Source organism: Anas platyrhynchos, chromosome 6 (genome assembly GCF_047663525.1).
Source record: "Anas platyrhynchos isolate ZD024472 breed Pekin duck chromosome 6, IASCAAS_PekinDuck_T2T, whole genome shotgun sequence".
Lineage (NCBI taxonomy): Eukaryota > Metazoa > Chordata > Aves > Anseriformes > Anatidae > Anas > Anas platyrhynchos.
This window is the reverse complement of record NC_092592.1, coordinates 23,740,001-23,756,809: the sequence shown is the minus strand read 5'-3', so window position 1 is coordinate 23,756,809 and position 16,809 is coordinate 23,740,001. Positions and strand designations below refer to the sequence as shown.

The following is a 16,809-nucleotide window of genomic DNA, read 5'->3' as shown; positions in this document are numbered from 1 at the left end:
CGAGGCTGCTCTTGTTTTCAGGGGATTTTCTCCAGGTTGAATGCACATGTTTAGGTTCAACCTTGAAGAAGTGCAAAGCACTGTGCCATTGGAGTAGAACAGAAAGGAAACTTTCACCACCAACAGTACGAACAATCTGCACTTATGTGAGGCCCAAGTCCAAAACTAGAAATCAGTAATCCCATTGGGAGACTTTTTAATTTCAGCAAAAGACATTTGCAGACCAATACACAGGTTTAAACACAGAATATGTTCTCAGGAAAAAAAAAAAAAAAAGTCCTATTAGAAACCAAGAAGTCTCGTAAGAAAACATTTATCTCAGAAAGTATAACTGTGAAAAATAGTTAACTGATTTTATAACTAAGTACACTTTTTATTTTGGAAGAGTTCAGTGTATTCTGCATTTATCTGGAGGAAAAGGAAATTAAGTCAGCATAGTTAAATTGATATTTTGATGTGTTTTTCCCTCCCTCACTTCACCTGAATTACATTGCCTCTGATATTCTCTTTAAGGTATTCTTTATTCAAGTTAAACTACATTTTTTGCTGCCTTCTTACCATTTGTCTTCATTTCTATTCTAAACATGACTAGGCATCAACCACAAATGGCACTTTATTGTGCTAGGCATCACAGACAGAACAGCAGAGAGTCTGAGTGCAAGCATATGGGAGAAGTACGATGCAGGAAAAGGAACACAGAAACGAACTGTAATAAAACCAGCACATACCAAGCTATAGTTTGCTAGGGGCTAGCTGTGGCTAGGAAGGAATAACAGTGTTATGTGAAGTGAATGCAACTAGGAGGAAAGAGAAGGAAACAAACTGAAGCCAAGGTGAAGTGTTACTTCTCTTCAATTATTCAGCTCAAACATATAGGATATAAAACTGCAAATCATGATTATAAACCCTGTTAGCACATAAGAGCTAAGTGCCAGTTGATCCATAATTCCTGTTAATCTTACTTCATTCCATGTCTACAGACTACCTCTATTCAACTGCCATTGAGAGTCTACTAAAATTATATTCATAGCATCTCATTTGTATAAGTTCAGCTTTCAAATATTCCTCATTAGAAAAACATAAAAGCCACTCTAGAAACTATTTTTGCTACAGTTTTCATAAATTTCACCTCATGAAGACTGCATTCTTACTAGAAATGAACTGCCCACCTCTTGTTGTTACAGCTGTAGAACCATTCTAAACAGGCTATATATATATATATATATATATATACACACACACACACACAGTCATAATAAGAGAAAAAATTGTTTCTCATCTAAGTTCTGAAGCCCAGAACACTGTGTGACCGATTTTGCTTGGGGAGGGGTTGGGTAGAAACTTGTATTTGAGTAGAAACTCAAATACAAATATACAATAACTAGAGAATGGAAGTAGTGATTATAGTCTTTTCCATGCCAATTCTAAAACTTGAATGAGAATGGTACAAAATTCTTCCTGCAATCAACCTGCTATTCTACAGCTCCCTGTGAAGGCAGTGGAATAATCCAACTAGTTCACATCTGTGAGCAAGAACTGCTTGCCTGCATTACTTTCCTCTGAAATACTGCTGTTATTGGACAAGTCAGGAGAAAGTCACCTGAGGACGCAAGACTCACTCTGCCTGCCTGGTACGTAACAAATTGTGTTTAATGCTCTATATTTCAGGGGGACACCATCTACATGAAGCTGTTCTCTATATGTACCTTTTCAAAGGAGGGAGGTTTGGTAACCTCATCAGGGTTAACTGCTCTTCACATGCATGGGCACAACTAGGTAAGGGGTGAAGGCCACATCATTGTCACACAGAAAACAATCACACTGGAATAGCAATTGGATAAGCAGAGCAGAAAAAAAACAGAGATTTGCTACCTTAACCAGACAAAGTGAAGGCTATTGTCAACAGGAACTGTTTCCATGCCTGTTGTCTCTCATCCACAGCAGTGCAACCACTGATCATCATCATAAAGTGTCAAAGATCTATGTCCACGTAAAAGTCTGCAAAGACTACAGCTACAAAAAAAATTATTTCTTCAATCAAAAATGTAGGGAATAGTGCATTTCAAATGCCTCAGCAGCATCTGCCAACTGAGAAGCAGCTCTGTAATGGCCCTATATAATAGGGCTTGAGGTTACGTATTAATTAGGCAGAGAGACACTGTAGAATTACTACATTTAAATCAGAAAAAGAATAATTTTCCTGTGAGCTGCATGGAATAGCGCATGTCCAGACTTGTCTGGATATCCAAGCATAATAGCAAGTGATATTTGGTGATAGTATTGTCCTCTATCCTAAGAAAAAATCCCAACAGAGCAGAAAATAACTTGGAATAAATTCATCAAAATTAGGCAACACAGGTTAACTTCAATTACTAATTAATTTCTGAAGATCATTCTTTCTTCTGCACCATGAATAGATAATGCATCATCATTTATGATTCTTTCCTTGAATAAGTGTGAGGCTTATTATAAATGGGTGAAATATCATTTCTTTTTTAGTACTGTATGAATGAAAAGGTTGATTCTGAACTTAAAACAGTTCAGTCTGTTTTTCCATTTATGAAGTATTTTTCAAATTACTCCATGCAATTCTATGTAAGCCTGCAAGCCCTTTTCCAGTTTGTCATGCTGGAAAATGACATGGACTGGTTGCCTTGGAAAGTGTTTAAAACTTGATCAGCACCTGCCTAGAACTGTAAATTAAGCTATACAATATTATGGCAGATTACAAAGAAGCAGATGTTTTTCAAAGTATTATTGATTACATCTTAAATGTTCTGGTGTTTGAGCCAAAGCTGTTCCTTAAAATTCTTTTGTCTTGATGGAAGCCTTTTTCATATTTCCATTCTGTGCACCACAAACCACGACAGACATGAGATGCCTTTCTCCTCAAAAACGGGAAGTGTAAAGGCTGCATTCAGCCCCACTTAAGTCAGTATTTTTATTGCCATCAGTAGGTACTACTGTAGAGCTTTTATGCTACTAAAAAAAAAAAAAAAAGTCAAGAAAGGAAAAGAGTGCCAAGCAGGTATATTATTTTTCACATGCAAAAGTGAAAAATGCACCACTGCTGAGAACTAAGCTTTCCGGGCATCAGCCAGTCAAGACTCAGAAGAATGCTGTAGGCTATTGTCCTATTTTTTCAAATTCTTTTTATAGATTTGACTCATTTTCCCCAATATGTTTCCCAAGCAGTTTTTTCTGCATGGTTGGAAGGCAATACAATTGCTGAGCCATTTGTTCAGCTCAGCTGTGCGAATGTATTGTATTTTACTGGTTATTTTCAGCAACACAAATATTCTGTATTTGTCTTCATATCCCCAGATAAGAAGCAGAGAAATGTTTGGCAAGGAATGCTTGTCAAGACAATGACAAGCATTACTTGATCTTTGTCCACCTCCCAACTCTTGAGCATTAAGCTCTCATCTGATGTTAAAGACAATGAAAATCCTAAGTGTGTTTTCCATTTCCTCCTAAAGTAACAACTTTCTTTGCTAAAACATTGAGCCATTGAATTTAACTAATCAGAAGAGTGCATCCTGACACTTCCCAGATATTATAGTAGTCTGACAAGAAGATATTTGAGGTGGCAAATATGTCCTTATATTTCAGCATCAATTGCTTCAAGAATTTATCAGTGAAAGACAAAAACAGTTAAAAAAGATTCCCATGTCAGAATAGCTATTACCAGCAGGTTAATAATTTTACAGCTATTTCAGGAGACATCAGATTACAGATGTACACATAAAGCTGCAGGCTTTTCCGATGCAGCTCCACTGCTTTTTCCACCACTGCCAGGAGTTCTGTGGCAGAAGAGAACAAGAAGCAGCTCAGAGCAGCAGCTTCCCTGCTTCCTTGCTGCCAGCAATAGCAGCCCATGCTTGCATTGACTGACTCAGCATGACTCAAAACAGCTGACACCTGTAGAAGATGCACTGTAGTCAGTAAGCAATATCATGATTGCAGGCCCAGTTGCTTATACCTCAATGATTATAAATGGCACTACCCTCTACTCATGAAGGTCTCAGGGTGACAGGCAGACAACAACAGGGAGAAAGGCTTTGAAAAACATCAAGTTCATTATAGGGAGCCTATAACAGCAGCCACAACCCTGCCAATAGTTTCTTCAGCGCCAATAACTTCAGGAGCCAAAAATACCTAGTTAGGTGGGTTGCAGGGAGAAAGAGTTTTAAGGTAAGGCTCACAGTTTCAGGTGTCGAGACCCATATTAAGTAGTTTCTTCATCAGGGAATTCTCTAGTTACTGGGTTATTGATTTCTTACAGCCAATGAAAGCCAGGAGAAAGCAGTAAATGATTCAAGCAGAAATCATTTTCATCTTACTGCCTCCTGAAATAATGCATTTCCAGGCCTGCTTTAAGAAAAAAAAAAAAAAAAAAAAAAAAAAAAAAAAAAGGATGAGAAAGTGGAATGATGAATTTTGGCATATTTTTCTGAATTTTAAAATATTATTTCCAAGGAAACATAAGAATGACCATCCATGCAGATACCTGTAGCTCAGAGCTACCCAAGAACAGCAAGAGAAAACTAGCAATACTTAAATCGGAAAACTAATTGCAGCTTGTTTTGTCCCATGCAGTGAAAGAGCAACAGGGCTAGAGCAACTCCACAAAGACAGAGGAAGGGAAGTCTGAACCAACAACTGAGAAAGCTGAGGAAAAGGTTTAATGTGAGAGCTACATCTGGCACAGAAATGAAACAATGAGATTGTTGTCATCCATGTAGGCAGAAAACAGAAGATAGGAATAGCTAGCAGTGGTAAAAGTGAGAAGTGCCCACAAGTAGGATATGTTTTGGAGTATCAGTAACGGACAATAGTAAGGTATTAGGTAAGAAGACAGTTTACATTATCAGTTCATTCCTGCATCACTTTCACAACAGTCTGGCCTAAACTGAGCACAACTCATCAACACTTAATGGACATTAGCAAAAGATGTTCTGTGGTGATTACGCAGGTCTTCACAACTGCAACTCAAATTACAGACAAGTTTCATAGCCAGCTTTATTACACCCCACATAAACACAGCTACTCCACTGCACTTTTAATCACAGACAATTCCAGTAAGATGAGGAACACTGTGGAAAGCGTTAAAAAGCAAAAGCTAGCCAATTTGGACATTTTGTATTAAATATACATATATTTAGGGAGCCAGAAGTCTGACCACTGCACCAGAAAGGTTTTTCTTATTTTTAAAACACTGGCTCATATCTGTTTACATCACAATTCAACCAGACAGAGCCAGCTGGCTCTGGATCTGTCTACACCAGAAAGAGAAATTCATAATAGCTTCCTATTATCTCAGAGTGACTACTTAGGTATGCAAGTTTTGGCACTAGGACTTTACTCATCATCAATAGTATTCTTCCACTGAGTCATTTTGCAGTCAGTTTCCAGTTTTCTATACTGCCTGTAGTCTGTTTTTCTCCCATGAAGTGAGAGTCATATCAAAGAGTTAACACTGATTGCAAGGATTTGAGATTTAAAATAATGAAATCTGTAGGAGGGAGCTAAAGAGAAAAGGAGTCTGCAACAGCAATATGACAAACTCCTTAGAAGGTCTCTCTGCAGCTGATACTTTATAACTTTTAAAAATAGATACCAGACAACAACTTATTTTTAATGTCGTTACAGATATGTACAAACATGGAAGTTTTTCTGTTGTGGTGTTTTTAATGACTCAAATCAGAGCTCCTTTAGAAAGTACTTTAGAATAAGCTAAAAAGCAGTAACATTCACATATGAGGGTATTCATTATGCAAGTTGGCTCTTCACGCTATTATCTCCTACACAGAAATGGAGCAGAGGAGGTGAAAATTTCTGCTAAGGTTAAGAATGAAAAATATTGACAAAGGGGCAAAACAGAAATTTCTGCATGCTGAGTATCACATTCTGGTGTTAACAGTACCGTACCACAACAGTCTTAGAGGTGCACTAGCAGCATGGGAGAGAGAACATCGAGGGGAGCATTGCAGTGGACAGAATTACTCTGAGGGATTGGAGATTTAACTAGGATATTTTTAGATTTTTCTGTTCATTTCTTTCTCAGAAGAGTTGAAACAAAGCTCAGCAAGAACCACACAAACCTGTCAGCCTTCTCAAAAAGGACACGAAACCACAGGCTACCATTTGAGTCAGAACTATATTTGCAGTGTTAATTTTTCAGCTTGGGGGTCTTGCAGAGCAAAGTGAACAGCAATAATGTTTTTGTATGACAAAGGCACAAGTCATTACAGGGAAAAAAAAGACAAGGCCCTCAGGGTTCCATCTCACCATAGTACAAGTTCCTTCATTTGCTACTTAAGTTTCACAGCATAATGGCATGAAGTTTACATAAAGGAGTAATAACTCACCATTTGTGTAGTGGGAATGGCAAGTGGCTTGTGATAGAACTTGGGGAATGGTATAACAAAATAATTACTTGCTGCAAGGAGAGCACAAAAGCATTTGTGATGCTCCTAGCAAGATCTCCAATGCCCAGAACCTTGTTTTGCCCACTGTCTCTGCCTTTCTTACACAAGGTTATTATGCTTAAAGTAATTGGTGTTCAACCAACTTTTATTTATGTCAACAAGACTCAAGACATACCAATAAATAACTCTCTCCTCACTTTTGCTAACATTCCTATCATTTCTCATGACCATGAAGCAATCGATCATAAAGTTAATTTCAGACCGATGAAACCTAGCATTGTGAAGAATGTGCAATACAGCACAGACTGGGTATAAACTGGAGAAGACAATAGAAATTCTGAGCCAAGATAAAATTGAACCATCACATCATAAATAGATATTACTTGGCCGAGGGAAGATACACTTACTCAACAGGGCTAAAATCCAGTTGTGGCAGTAAGTCACTTAATTGGCACATGAGGCAACATAATACATTATACAGTTATGCAGAGCACCCTCCCTAAGAAGCAGAGATGAATATCTCTGAAGAGTTCCCCAGTATGACATCTCTAGAGCCCAAAGGCTTGTATGACTACAGCTCATGCTTGCAACAGGCAGGCAAAAAAGCACTTCCTTATGCATACTGAGGTCCCAGGTTTAAGAATACCTGAAAAGTATCAGGACATGATACATGGGAGAGGGACAGCAAAGGAAGCGAGCTCTGGTCACTGCTAGGTGCCGTGAGTTTATGATTTTACCTAGTTGGACAGTCCCTACCGTTTACTTTTCTTGCTTTTTACCACCTCATTACTTTCTCCTGACATACAGGAAATCTGCAGCAGAAGTCCCTGAGGACACAGGACTGGAGCTAGTTACAGCATGGAGGAAAAATGAATGATCTTGTTTCCTCACTTATTATAAGATCAAAATTGTACTTAGTTTACAAAAAAAAAACTTCCAAGATAACATCCAGTTCAAGTTCAGTGATGATTAACATTAGACATATAATTTTTTAAACTATTCTTGTGAAAAATTGGTAACCATTTAGTCATACTTCCAGATTTTTTGCATTTGAGCAATTATTGAACACTCCAAATTATGGTTTTTCATTAATTGAGATAATATATACTGAGTAGAAGCTGGTAATACATTACATTTTATTAAATGAAGTATAGTTCAGCAGTATCACTTACATGAAATTTATCAGGGAACATAACGCTACTTAGCATGAAGAGGGTAGAAGGGGAAAACTGAATTTCTTGCTTGTTCTGCAGACCAGAAACACACGTAATGAAAACTGTAATCTGTCAGTTTTGAGATTTTAGTTTTAAATGACAGGCATTTAACAAGAATGTTTTCAGGGGGCATTGTAGAGCAACAGCACCTCAGAAGATAGCAGCCCTAGCCTTTTGGCAGAAAGGCATGGTGCTGCTTCAGGAGGAAAGAATCAATCACAAATGGTGGATCACCTACCATTTTGTAGCCACTGAAATCTCATACTCCACAGAGATACACGCAGCCGACGATAGATGTATCTTTTCCTCTGTATTAGCTATGACATACATGGGTATAATACAGGTGATGGAAGCTCTAGTGACAAAGCAGAGGTGAGGGGTTCTAAATCAGCAATTTATAGGATGTAATCAAAGGAATCACACAGAAGAACTAGTGCATTTTAATCAGCAATATCCAGGAAAAAAAGCCTTATAAAAACAAATATTTCAAACACAAATAAAACAGCTTCTGATGACTTATATATTCAAATTACAAAACTTGAACATTTGATTGGTATTAAAAGAAACACATACACCCTTTATGGCAGGCTGTTACTATATACTTTCACTTCCAGTGAAACTCCCCCCACGCATGTTTATTTACTTGCTCTAAACACAAGATTTAGACTGAGGAGATAGGAGTTCTGCTGAAATAGTTTAAGTAAACAAAACCTCAGCAGCAGCACTAGCAGAGCTCTTCCCACACCTCCCATATCCAGCCACGCATTGTGCCTATGCAGAGGCACCAAACTGGAGCACCCAGCCCTCTTTAGCTGGGTGGGCTTCCCTTGCTTCCTGTTCCTGTTCTTCAACAGGCCAATGCACATACAGCAGCTTTCTTTATGTGGCAGAGGATCAGCAGACCCAGACGAGATGCAACCAGGAGAAACAAGGTGGGCCACTAAGCCCGTGCAACTGTGTTAAGTGTTTTGCCTCATTTGAGGCATTTCAGCCTTGCTGTTTCAGATCTTTGCTGCCTATTCCCAGACACTCAGCCTGCTTCTAGCTCCCAGTACAGCACATTGTTGACACTTTGAACTTAACTGAGTTTTTTTTCCTCCAGCTATGTTGCCAATAGCACTAGTGCTCAAGATAGCACTTGCTCTTACACAATACTAATGTGCAGAGTCAAGAGGGGGTTTCTGATATGGATCACAGCAACCTCACCCCAAGAGGAAGTGTAACCAATGCAATCTCCACTTCCTAAGCTTAACTAGATTGTATTCAATAATAATGTTTATAAAAGCACTTGCTTAATTGCCTCACTAACAAACCCCAGCAAGCCATGCGTAATATAAGCTTACATCAGTATGGGATATCCAGGCAGTTAAAGTAATGATACCTATACTTCTCCCACCAGGGGTCTTGCAGATTTTTATTTATTTGGTTTTTGAAACCCAGTCACATTAGCACTCCTGTCATGCAAAGTTACATCCATAAACACAGTGATCCAGGTAAAGGGAACAGAAGAGGACATTGCCAGAGAGATCAGGCTAACTTTAACATTAAAAAAAAAAAAAAAAAAAAAAAAAAAAGATAAACACTAATTTAAAAAGTCAATTAGAAATATAAATAAATGGGCGGCAACAGCAAGGTCAAATATTTAGATTCAGAGCTGTGAATACTGCAGTTACCTAGGCAACATCTGCTTCTCTAGGTAGGCTTTAATCCTTTTAAAATGACAAAAACTGAAGGTTTTCAGAAATTGTTCAGGACTAATTGAAGCAATAATATATATTTTTAAAATATTGTCTTAAGGGGCAAGCATCATTTTATACACTAATGTGCATTTAAGAATTACATTTTTTTTCCATGGATTAATGACAAAAATACTTCTGAGCATCTGAAGTTATTGCCTAAAATAGCCACCGCAATTATTTAAATACTGTGAATATCATTTGAATGATTTCTGCCTGAGATAGCTAGAGCCAGTCCATGGATGAGTTTTACTCATCTCGGTATCTTAGACTTCTCTGAAAATAAAAAAGCAAAGATTATTGCATTATGAAAATTTGCGCTAAAAAATAATCTGAAAATTAAGAGGCTCCAAGAGTGCCAGGCTGGCAAGACCTATTCAGTTTCCATGTCCATTGAGGCCTGCACTGAAATATTTCAGAGTTAACAGAACAGTCAAATCAACTACCTCTTGTAACTTGTTTAATGTAGCGCTGTAGCCAGTGAAATTATGATTGAATTTGTTTTCCTTCAACAGTAATATTTACTACCGTTAAAATCTTTCAGCTTAAAATGAAGGTATTCAAAGACAAATTTGTATCTAGGAAGACAGATTACTACATTAAAATTCACTAATTTATTCTTGCTGCAAAATGAAAACAGTTATTGGATTTGACCGTGGAACAAAATGACATTTCTGAGGCATTAATCTTTACAAGATGTTAAATTACTCGTAAAACCTCGAGGAAAAACAAAAGGAATTAGTCAGAGCATCATTTTCTCAAGAAATTAGAGTGACTGAGCAAATTGAACCACATAAAATGCTAAGGACATAATTCTTCAAGAAGTTTAGTGAAATACTCAGTGAGACCCTGTAACACAGCTGTCTTGTCATGGACATGCAATACAAAAATCAGTGTCTTTCTGACACCTGAAGTTTTGCATATTTACTGGTATTGAGCAATATGCTGTGATCTTGAAGAAATAAAACGAGAATATCGTGTGTGCTTTTGGAGCAAGGAGAGAAAGGATTCAACTGCATACATTTATAGACAGAATTCCCTTATTAAGTGGAAAACAGAAGCAGCTAATTCCGTATTTATATTAAAATATATTAAAAATTGACAAAAAAAACTTGGCTTATAGCTATACTGTTGATACCAATCCATTTGGATAATGCCTGTACATATCCTAAATCCTGAATAAATTTCATTGTTTGGCTGAACTTCTAAGCCTTAATTATTCACAACATTAAATTTGAGACTATAAGAGTCCTCACCCAATCACTATGAACTAGCTTTATTTTTCCATTATGAAGTGATTACACACCTGTCCTTTTTATCTACTTGTAGAAGTAGCTTTCTTGTTGTTACCCAAATGCAAATTACAGTTTTAAAACTGGCTTGCAACCATTTTCCAGTACTGCCATTCCATGGTTTGCTATTTGTTGACCAATTACTTCTCTAGATTTTTTGTTGTTATTGTTTTAAAATAGGAAGAGTTTACGAAGTCTTTCCTTACCTGATCTGTTTATTTTCGTTGAAAGACTTCTCATTAAGTGTTATTTCCCATACCAGTGTCAACTGTTTAAACAGAACTAGCCAAAACAGTAAGAATTCTATTTGGGGAAAATATGGTGACTTCAGCATGTGTTTTTATGAGGTATCAGGTGGAAAGAGAGAGTCTTGAAGGGAAATATGTGAGGAGGAAATCAGGGAGGAACAACATTCCTCAGCTCTATGATCACTTACACACAAGGAAGAATGAGCCAGGTAGTGAAGGTACCCATCTGCTCTCTTCCTCCCACCCTGCTCTCCAACAGCAGCTGCACTCAATCACCTGACAGCCGCAAGCACACCAACATCAAAGATGGACAATTAGTGTCTTTGCTAATCTTCATTTGCTCAGCTGCATCCCCCAGACTAAAGCTAAACCACAGTTGCCTTCAGTTGTCAAACCACCAGGTTCCATGGGTATTTTAAAAGAAAAACCTGAAGCTATCCATTAACATTTCAGAGAAGCAAATGATGTTTATACAGAAAAGACATCCATCTCCTGAATTACAGCTGCTCTTTAAATGCTTTGTGCCTGCATAAAAAAAGTTCTCCTGCCCTTGGGAATGAACAGGCAGCACTCAGGACTGCTGCCAAGGCAGTCAAGACAGCTTCAGTTACAGTTCAGTGTAACAATCATAAGACTTTTTTTTGTCAGAACACAGAACAGAAGTCGTGTCAGCAACTTCTTTTAAATTGACAGTCCAGCAAGAGTGTGCCTGAACAAGGTAGGATATTTAAGAATCACAACAGTACCAGTTGCATTTTAATCTCATACACAGCAATGATTGGCAGATTGTATTTTCTTATATGTGCACAAGATTTTCCGTTTACAAGTACTCACCACCCCACAAAAAGTCAAAACAAAAAGCTTTATAAATTGCAAATTAAGGCTGCTAAATGATGTTTAGTACTCTACCACCATACTATGTTAATCAGTACTCCAGAAGAAAAATTGTATTTCCTTCTTTTAAGTGGTGGTCTCCTTAAGCAATGTCTAGGGCATTTCTAGACACTCTTCTCCCTTAATCCATGGAATCAAACCTCTGTACAATAAGCTTCATAGTTGTACCAATTCCAACAGTGCCATCAGTCCACTTTACATTTACACTCATCAGTTACTCCTTACCTCTGAGATCCTACTGATCATCACTATAACCACTGAAGAGTTCTGCTGGAGGCTCATCCCACAACTTAGTACAGAGAGCTTGCAAGCAGTGCTTAAGCAAGACATTGGGTCTTCCTGGATGCAAAGCACAAGTTGAGAATCTGAAGCATCTAGTTTTACCTGTCTCACAGTATTGCCACACAGTTTTAACCAAACCAACAACACAGCTATACCCAAGCAAAGCATTAACCACACACATCCTCTTTGGCTACCAGCAGCTTCAGAGGGTGTAGGTAAAGTTGGGTCAGTTACTGTGTACTTCAGAATTTTCAGACATTTGATTCTTGCTGAAACTGGTATAATGAATAAACATAAGCTTATAGCAAATAATTTTTACTATATTTCATGAAAAAGTTAAGACAGAACTAGACAAAAAAATTAAGTCTTTTGCACACACATAGATAGGAACCACCTGCAAGAAAAAACCTGTCAGATCCAGCTATGTCCTCCACAGAAGAGATCTCAGAAAGCATGCTCCATCTCTTGGCTGCATTTCTGTCTTTTTGTACCACTTAAGAGCTCAGACACTTTATGCTGCTAAAATTACCGTCCACAGTCGTCATGGTGGAAACAGTTAATGAAGTTCAGAGATCAAATAGAAACAGCTGATTTTGTTTTAGCAGGGCTCATATGACAGAAACCAGACCTGCAGACAGAAGGTGCTATATATTGTGTAAACGGCCTACAGAAAGAATCGTCCTTCCCCCTCTGCTGCACCCCAAGATTTTTGATTCCAGCTCTTAGCTGCTAATACTTTTGCAATTAAATTTCTATGACATTTTTATGAGAGAAGTGGCAGAGGAATTATACCTTTCATGCAAATCATGTGTTTCAACTAACAACTTGATATTTCAGAATGTCACATTTCATGGAAAATTGTTGCTATTTCCCTCTCAGGCTGCTTTCAGCAAGAGTCAAAAGAATTACAAAATTAACAGGTTTGACAGAAATCCCAACAGAAAACCACACTCCAAGTCACCTATGGATCCTCCAATTCCCCAAGTCATTTACACTTCATACAACTGTTCAAAGCACTTTTCTCCCCAGAGCAAAGCATTCATTTCAAGTGCACTCCCGCATTTTCTTGTTCTAAGCCTGTCATTATACTAGCAACCACATGAAGTAATTTGTCTGCTTAAACTTACCAGAGGCATCTTCAACAAACCTCAAGGTCACCTTTGAGGTAGGCAGGCCCAGCACTCAGCTATGTTTGGTCAATCTGTGTAACATGGGGCAGCCTTGCCAGCCACTGCCCTCTCCTCACAGACCTGGGATGTCCCGACACCATGTTCTGAAATCCACGTTCTGTAAGATGTAGGTGCAAGGAGATATCGATCTGGAAAGGTCTTCTCAGCTTTGGCACAACACATCTACTCTGTCTATTCAAAGGTGCCTGGTATCTTTAAATAAAGAAGAAATTTCTTCCTCAGTTCAGGCCATCTATGTTGCATTAACACTTAAAAGCAAGCACACTTAGACTCCTTTTCTTGCTTGTATCAATTTTCTGGAGATTGAGCTCTTCCCCCCCCCTCCCCCCTCCCCCCGCCCCGCCCCCCCCCAAATCAGCTTCCCTTTACATATTAACTCTGAAAGCCAGTCAAATTCACCATGTACATCAATTCTAGTGGCTTCATGAGGACACAAGTTCGATAACAGCAGCCAAGGAAGGTCAAAGCACTGCGTGCAACTTCTATGGTAAAAATTAACATACATTGCTTGTTGTCTGAACCACAAGGCTCACCCCTTCTTTCCAAGGGCAGCCCTTAGGGTACTGCTACTGTCCTCCTTCCCACCCACTCCCAATTCCCAAAACACCTATTGCTTTGATTGGCAACAAATCTTCCAAAGAGGCTAAATTAAGTTCCCCAAGCCACAGTACTGAAGGGACACCAAACCATATTCACTCCATCAGTACTGAGGCTCAAGGGAAGGCCACACTCCCACCTCAGGCAATTTTTGCCAAGATGGAAGGTAATTCTCCACAGGTAACCCATACTTCAGAGCACACTAGCTGCCAGCCAGACAATTTTGTGCCATAACCTCATTAACCAAAAGATGCATCTACCTGTACAAAACGTAGCTTGTCCAGCACTGCATTTGGTACTGACTGGCAAGAACAACTCTTAAGACCAATCCTGCAGGTGTCACAGGAAGGCAAAAGCCATCCCACATTCAAGAACAAAGGTCTTCCTTGTTATTAAAAAGCTCATCTTTTTCAGTGTTTTCTTATGCCTGTTCAGCCAGGTCTGTGGCAAAAATCTGGTGATTCTCACCATTTTGACGTTTATAACACTCTGTCAAAAACTACATCATCTTTGCTCCTCAGCACATTTGTCACAAAACTAAGCTGCACAACACTGATAAGCTGGTAGGTCCTTCATCAAACACCTTTCAAAGGCTTCAGAAACCTTCAAATTTGTCATCTTAGTTTTGGACCCTATACCTGAGAATATGATTACTATCTCCTCCCCGCTCTTCAGTACTAGTCACAAACACAAAAATATAAAAAGGTAGCCCAATTCAGAATTCAAAACCTATTTCCACTACTTCTTTCTGGATCAGCTTTACTTTCCAATTTTCTGTAATTCTCACAGTGGTCAGGAAATAGCAAAACTAACTTTTAGCTTTAAGAAATTCCTAAATTCCTACACTACGTTACCCCTATTCCTTTTGGGGCATTGGGATTTCTTTCACTTTCAGGCAGTAGGTACACAACCCAGAATGGAAATTTACATTTAATTTGCTGTTGATGAAGCAGGCTGGGAAATAAATGTTAGTTCCTGATCTTTACAGATGCATTTATCTCCAGCACAACAACAGGATGTTTGGCTTACAAGGGTTTAACAAATACTTAATCTTCCAGATGGAGAGTACTTTGTAAGAACACAATGAACATCAGGGAAGATTTCATTTATAGATTTCTACTTACACTCTCAACACCGCATCTGCCTGCATATTAATAGCTTGTTGTTAAGTTAACTGTATATTTCAGTATTTCTGAAATTAGATGTGCCAGTTTATAGCCATTACTTTATTTTTCCCTTCTGGCATAAAGAGAATACAGCCTGGCCTTGTAAAGAATTGAGCTAACATTTCTGCATATTTTATTCAATATCCTTTCAAGATTATTGGCTTGTAAAGTTCTCCCCAGCTATTAAAAAATCAAAGAAACATTGCAGTTTTAGCTTCTGCATTTGAGCCCTTAGGAAGATGGACTCAACAAGCTAAAGAAAAGGTTCTCTGTTATTTCTTGACACTTTTACCCTGGCAGCAGATATCTAAGCAAATATCTGAGCAGTACACCAAAAGAAATACAAACAGCGAAGCACTTGGTCTCTTTTATAGGGTTAACAATACACAGTGATTACCTCAGTTATAGAACTAGTTGTTTAAGTTGAAGAATTAAGCAGTGACAAATACATAGGAAAAAGAACCTAGTACCTTCTGACTCTCAGATCTCAAAATGATAAAGATTTGGTAATACATAGCCCACATTCTCAAAGCTCTGGTCGCCAGAGTTAAATTCAGGTCTAAGTTTCCATGGCTGTCTTCTCCATTGTGGTCTAGAGAAAAGTGAGACAGAAGTTTGAAACATACTGGTTGGTAGTCACTTGAAGCCTGAATAACTTGATTTTTGCCTTTCTAGACAAGAATTAGAAGTTTTGAATAATGCAGAATTAATTCTTTAAATTCTCTGGTGAAAAAAAAAAATAAAAAAATTGCAGTTGTCTATACTAAACCCAATGAGTGGGCAAAACAACTGAGCGGTTTGTTTGAGAGCAAGGTTGCAGAAACATTATATTTTTTCACATTAAATACAACATGCCTGAATTTTATTTGGAATGACCACATAATAGGTTTTCAGTTACAATTAAGTGAGAGGGGGAAGAAAAAAAAAAAAAAAAGAAGTCTGCTTAACATTCAGTTAAATTCATATCCTTTTGCAGAGGAACAGTATTATAACATTAATCTACACTTTTAAAATTCTACTTGCTGAAGCATTGACAAATTGCTCTCGTGAAAGCACAGAGATCAGCACACAAATTTAACGGAATTCTTGATCAAGTAATCACTTTCACAGCACTGAATATGCAGCCCAACAGGCTAGGAAAGGCATTAGGTCTTTACATCTGTTGTAGAAATAACTGTTCTTTAGAACTGCTCACTTCAGTTCTTATGTAAGCAGAATACTCTTCAAAGGGAAATAAAAGTTTATCAAATGCAGGCTAAATAAAGATCAGAGAACCTGAAAAATCTTTGATATTTTTATCTCTCTCTGCACCACAGAAGATAAAGCCTACATCACAAGTCACTTTAGTAACCTCCCAGACAAACAGCAGAAACATTTTCTAGATGAGGATCCTGGTCATGAGGAAAAATGTTAACCTCTTGAGAAAAAGAAGATCAAATAAGAGATGTGAATAAGAAAATGTTCATCACAGCAGCAATAATATATGTGATGACAAGCACCCAATTCTTACCTCCCATGGGACTGGAGATCATAGTGATTTATTCAACACCTTCAGCAAACAGAGCCCCAAACTTGTCCTCAGCAGTGCAGCTACTCCTTAAAGTCTTTTCCTTCCACTCCCTATCACGCAGAGAAGACGCTACTAACATGCTTCCACACCAAACACCCCTTCTCTCCACCCCCTGAAGACTTATCTAGTTTCTCCTACCTACATGTAGTTTATGGCTTCAGCTGTCATCACTCTCTCAGATCAGACATC

At 38.2% G+C, this 16,809-nt stretch overlaps 2 long non-coding RNA genes across 6 annotated transcripts in view; one reads left to right on the top strand and one right to left on the bottom strand.

The window, feature by feature from the left end:
- The window catches only part of LOC119714875 (uncharacterized), a 101,769-nt gene that overhangs the window by 38,657 nt on the left and 46,303 nt on the right, over window positions 1–16,809 (top strand). The window contains exon 5 of one of the 4 annotated variants that reach the window (XR_011810056.1): window positions 1,484–1,631. The exons of the other annotated variants lie outside the window; for them this stretch is intronic. This is a non-coding gene — a long non-coding RNA (uncharacterized lncRNA). The remainder of the gene's footprint in view (window positions 1–1,483; window positions 1,632–16,809) is intronic. 4 annotated transcript variants of the gene reach the window in all.
- The window catches only part of LOC113843957 (uncharacterized), a 50,674-nt gene that overhangs the window by 33,864 nt on the left and 1 nt on the right, over window positions 1–16,809 (bottom strand). Inside the window, exons 1-4 of one of the 2 annotated variants that reach the window (XR_011810064.1) lie at window positions 16,561–16,809; window positions 15,521–15,642; window positions 10,880–13,479; window positions 7,884–8,000 (exon numbers count right to left, since the gene is read on the bottom strand). The exon at window positions 16,561–16,809 is cut by the window's right edge and continues 1 nt beyond it. This is a non-coding gene — a long non-coding RNA (uncharacterized lncRNA). The remainder of the gene's footprint in view (window positions 1–7,883; window positions 8,001–10,879; window positions 13,480–15,520; window positions 15,643–16,560) is intronic. The other variant, XR_011810063.1, reaches the window with a different exon arrangement.